Source organism: Salvelinus sp. IW2-2015, linkage group LG13 (genome assembly GCF_002910315.2).
Source record: "Salvelinus sp. IW2-2015 linkage group LG13, ASM291031v2, whole genome shotgun sequence".
NCBI lineage: Eukaryota > Metazoa > Chordata > Actinopteri > Salmoniformes > Salmonidae > Salvelinus > Salvelinus sp. IW2-2015.
In genome coordinates, this window is record NC_036853.1 from 12,373,242 (window position 1) to 12,378,721 (window position 5,480).

General features: G+C 45.5%; 1 long non-coding RNA gene across 2 annotated transcripts; it reads left to right on the plus strand.

The window, feature by feature from the left end:
• Positions 1-4,157: 4,157 nt before the first annotated feature.
• LOC139028491 (uncharacterized) lies at positions 4,158-5,209 on the plus strand. 2 transcript variants are annotated; one of them, XR_011480695.1, is made up of 4 exons: positions 4,158-4,277; positions 4,914-4,969; positions 5,035-5,091; positions 5,175-5,209. It is a non-coding gene; the product is annotated as an uncharacterized lncRNA (long non-coding RNA). The 2 variants fall into 2 exon arrangements; XR_011480694.1 differs by having other exon boundaries at positions 4,914-5,091.
• Positions 5,210-5,480: the final 271 nt, after the last annotated feature.

Sequence of the window (5,480 nt, forward strand, 5' to 3'; positions counted from 1 at the left end):
GAGTTAACAGGAGAGAGTAGGAGGCTGTACAACAGGCTTGATGATGAGTTAACAGGAGAGAGTAGGAGGCTGTAAAACAGGCTTGATGATGAGTTAACAGGAGAGAGTAGGAGGCTGTAAAACAGTCTTGATGATGAGTTAACAGGAGAGAGTAGGAGGCTGTACAACAGGCTTGATGATGAGTTAACAGGAGAGAGTAGGAGGCTGTACAACAGTCTTGATGATGAGTTAACAGGAGAGAGTAGGAGGCTGTACAACAAGCTTGATGAGGAGGTAACAGGCATTCCTACAGTAACAAGGTGGGGTCTCATCAACCAATAGTATAATAGGATAGTATCACTAACCGATAGTAGAATAGGATAGTCTCACTTGGTGTAAAGTACACCCCCTTGACAGGACACTAGTCTACCGCAGTCGCTAATTCAGTCCATCCTTATTGTGTAAATGCATTGCGTGCAGGAGACTTGCAGTGTAGTGTTGTCTTTTTGTTCAAACAATTCCCTTCTTCCCCAGTTGAATGAAAAACATTTTAAACTGCTATTTCCTAACAGAGTTTGTGTCTCCCCATGCAGGTGAATGAGAAGGATCGACTGTGGGGTGATGATGGTGAAGACTCGACCCTGCCGGAGCTATTCGACCATGGAGCCCCTTCCCTCCACCTGTCTGCCCTGGGCTGGCCCCTTCCCCTGGGCCTCTCCCTGCTGCTGCGCTACCAGTAGTCTGGCCTGGGGCTCCATAGACTACACTTTCAACGGACTTACCTTAAGGTGGAGAGAAAGAGAGAGAGAAGAGAGAGAGAGAAGAGAGAGAGAGAGAGAGAGAGAGAGAGAGGGAGAGAGAGAGAGAGAGAGCAGAGGAGAGAGAGAGAGAGAGAGAGAGAGAGAGCAGAGAGAGAGAGAGAGGAGAGAGAGAGAGAGAGAGAGAGAGAGAGGAGAGAGGAGAGAGAGAGAGAAGGAGAGAGAGAGAGAGAGGAGAGAGAGGAGAGAGAGAGAGAGAGAGAGAGAGTAGAGAGAAGAGAGAGAGAGGCAGAGAGAGAGAGAGAGAGAGAGAGAGAGAGAGAGGAGAGAGAGAGAGAGAGAGAGAGAGAGAGAGAGAGAGAGAGAGAGAGAGAGAGAGAGATGTATGTACAATGCCTTCAGGAAGTATGCATATCCCCTTGACCACATTTTGTGTTACAGCCTGAATTGAAAAAATGTATCTCACCCATCTTGACACAATACCCCATAATGACAAAGTGAACACATCTGGATTTGGTGATATTCTACCATTCTTCCCTGCAGATTTTCTCAAGCTCTGTTTAGTTAGATGGGGAGCGGCGGTGAACAGCAATCTTCAAGTCTTTCCACAGATTTTCAATGGGATTCAAGTCTGGGCTTTGGCTGGGCCACTCAAGGACTTTCACATTCTTGTTCTGAAGCCATTCCAGCGTTGCTTTGGCTGTCTGCTTGGGGTCATTGTCCTGTTGGAATGTAAATCATCGTCCCCCCAGTCTAAGGTTGTTTGCACTCTGAAGCAGGTTCTCATCAAGGAATTGGCTATATTAATTAATTATTAATTATATTATTATTTATTTATTATTATTATTAGCTAATTATTAATATTTGGCTCAATTCATTGTTCCCTCTAATCTTACCAGTCTGCTAGTCCCTGTCGCTGAAAAGCCTCCCTATAGCAGGATGCTGCCACCACCATGCTTCACGGTAGGGATGGTGTTAGATGGGTGATGAGCTGTGCCTGGTTTTATCTCATCAGATCACACAATGTTTTGCCTTATGATCTCAGAGTCTTTCATGTGCCTTTTTCTCAGGAGTGGCTTCCGTCTGGCCACTCTCCCATAAAGCCCAGATTGGTGACGTGCTGTATAGACTGTTATCCTTCTGGCTGGTTCTCCCATCTCAGCCAAGCAACTGTAGAACTCTGTGGTCATTGGGTTCTTGGTCACCTCCCTGACCAAGGTCCTTCTTGCCCGGTTACTCAGTTTGGTTGGACGGCCAGCTCTAGGCAGAGTCTGGGTAGTTACATATTTTTTACATTTCCCAATGATGGAGACCACTGTGTTCTTGTAAACTTTCAACACTCTAAACATGGTAAACCTTTTACCAGATACAGTGGGGAGAACAAGTATTTGATACACTGCCGATTTTGCAGATTTTCCTACTTACAAAGCATGTAGAGGTCTGTAATTTTTATCATAGGTACACTTCAACTGTGAGAGACGGAATCTAAAACAAAAATCCCTTTCGTCTCTCCCTCCTCCCTTCACAAACCACTCATTCTCCTCCTCCGCTTCAGCAAACCACTCACTTCTCCTCCTTCACAAACCACTCATCTGCTCACCTCCTTCACACACTACTCTCCTTCACAAACCTCTCTCTTCACAAACCCTTCAACAATCATCTCTCCCCTTCACAAACCACTCAATCTCTCCACATCCCTTCACAAACCACTCATCTCTCCCCCTCACAACCACACTCATCTCTCTCCTCCCTTCAACAAACCAACTCATCTCTCCCCTTCACAAACCACCATCTCTCTCCTCCCTTCACAAACCACTCATCTTTCTACAAACACTCTCTCCACCTCTTCCAAACCACTCATCTCTCCACCTCCCTTTCACAAACCACTTCTTCCTTCCTCTCTCACTCCTTCACAAACACTCATCTCTCTCCCGCCCTTCACAACCACTCATCTCTCCACCTCCCTTCACAAACCAATCATCTCTCCTCCTCCCTTCACAAACGCACTTCATCTCTCCTCCTCCTTCAACCAATCCCTTCACCCACTCATCTCCTCCTCCTCAACTCACTCTCCCTCCCTCACCAAACCACTCATTCTCCTCCTCCCTTCACAAACCACTGCATCTTCCTCCTTCCTCCCCCTTCACAACCCAGTCTTAATTCCCTTCTATTTTCTATGGATCACTCAGATGCAATGCACCTCTCTGTAGAATGGGCCGACCGGAGTTTAACGGCTCAAGAACATTCAGGACTTTCCTCCGTATTGATTATGTTAATGTGAACATTCTGAAGACCACCTCCTCCAATACCAACTGTCCTGATGGACACAGCAGCACAACACATCAGAACAGAGAATTAAGCTTGCGTCCAAAGGGCACCCTATTCCTATGTATGCACTACTTTTGACTAGGGCCCATAGGACTCTCATTAAAGCAGTACACTATCATAGGGAGTAGGGTGCCATTTGGTACCTTGCCTTAAATCCATCTTCAAGCAACTTACCTTTTTACTTGTATGATGTCATAGTTCACTTTGTCATCAGGCACACTAAATTATGTCATAGTTCACTTTGTCTACCAGCCACAACTAAATTATGTCATAGTTCACTTTGTTACCAGCCACACTAAGATTATGTCATAGTTCACTTTGTTACCAGCAACACTAAGTTATGTCATAGTTCAACTTTGTTACCAGCAACACAAGTTATGTCATAGTTCACTTTGTTACCAGCAACACTAAGTTATGTCATAGTTCACTTGTTACCAGCAACACTAAGTTATGTCATAGTTCACTTTGTTCCAGCAACACTAGTTATGTCATAGTTCACTTTGTTACCAGCCACACTAAATTATGTCATAGTTCACTTGTTACAGCCACACTAAATTAGGTATAGTCACTTTTTACAGCAACACTAAGATTATGTCATAGTTCACTTTGTTACCAGCAACACTAAATTATGCCATAGTTCACTTTGTACCAGCAACACTAAGTTATGTCATAGTTCACTTTGTTACCAGCCACACTAAATTATGTCATAGTTCACTTTGTTACCAGCAACACTAAATTATGTCATAGTTCACTTTGTTACCAGCAACACTAAGTTATGTCATAGTTCACTTGTTACCAGCAACACTAATTATGTCATAGTTCACTTTGTTGCCAGAGACATCTGAGCACAACTACATAGGATGAGAATGGTTCCACCATGCGTGTTAACCTTTTACTGTTTGATACTGTATGGTAATGTTTAATAATGTTTAAGTTCAAACATCTTGTGAAGAACATCGGTTGTCATGACATCATTTACAGGGCGAGAGGAGGAAAGAAGGTTAATGACCAAATGGCACCTATTCCCTATACCATCTCCATAGGGCTCTTAATAGGCTCTAATAGGGCCTTTTGACCAGAACCCATGGGCTCTAATAGGGCTCTAATAGGGCTCCGTGACCAGGACCTATAGGGCTCTAATAGGGCTCTGTGACCAGGACCCATAGGGCTCTAATAGGTCTTTTTGACCAGGACCCATAGGGCTCTAATAGGGTTCTTTGACAGGAACCATAGGGCTCTTTGACCAGAACCATAGGGCTCTAATAGGGTTCTTTGACCAGGAACATAGGGCTCTAATAGGGTTCTTTGACCAAACCCATAGGGCTCTAATAGGGCACTGTGACCAGGACCAGAGGGCTCTAATAGTGCACTATGACCAGGACCAATAGGGCTCTTTGACAGGACCTATAGGGCTCTAATAGGCTCTTTGACCAGGACCATAGGGCTCTAATAGGGCTCTTTGACCAGGGACCCATAGGGCTCTAATAGGCACTGTGACCGGAACCCATAGGGCTCTAATAGGCTCTTTGACCAGACCCATAGGGCTCTTGACCAGGACCCATAGGCTCTAATAGGGCACTGTGACCAGGACCCATAGGTCTCTTTAACCAGGACCATAGGTCTAATAGGGCTCTGTGACCAGGACCATAGGGCTTCTAATGGGCTCTTGACCAGACCCATAGGGCTCTAAAGGCTCTGTACCAGGACCCATAGGGCTCTAATAGGGCTCTAATAGGGCACTGTGACCAGGACCCATAGGGCTCTGTGACCAGGACCCATAGGGCTCTTAATAGGGCACTGTGACCAGGACCCATAGGGCTCTAATAGGGCTCTTGACCAGAACCATAGGCTCTTTGACCAGGACCCATAGGGCTCTAATAGGGCACTGTGACCAGGACCCATAGGTCTCTTTGACCAGGACCCATAGGCTCTAATAGGGCTCTGTGACCAGACCATATGGCTCTAATAGGGCTCTTTGACCAGGACCCATAGGGCTCTAATAGGGCTCTGTGACCAGGACCCATAGGCTCTAATAGGGCTCTAATAGGCACTGTGACCAGACCATAGGGCTCTAATAGGGTCTTTGACCAGGACCATAGGCTCTAATAGGGCTCTGTGACCAGGACCCATAGGGCTCTAATAGGCTCTGTGACCAGACCCATAGGGCTCTAATAGGCGCTTTGACCAGGACCCATAGGCTCTAATAGGGCTCTGGTCTAAATAGTGCACTACATAGAGCATAGGGTGCCATGTGGAACTCTGGTTGGACTTGTACCTGGGACGGATTCCTGATAATGTAGATATTCAAATTCACATGTTTAAGATGTTAAGAGAGAAGTACATTTATTTTAATGTAAATGGACTTCACCACACCCAAAATATAGCTATTATTTTTTGTCATTGTGAGATCCTGGG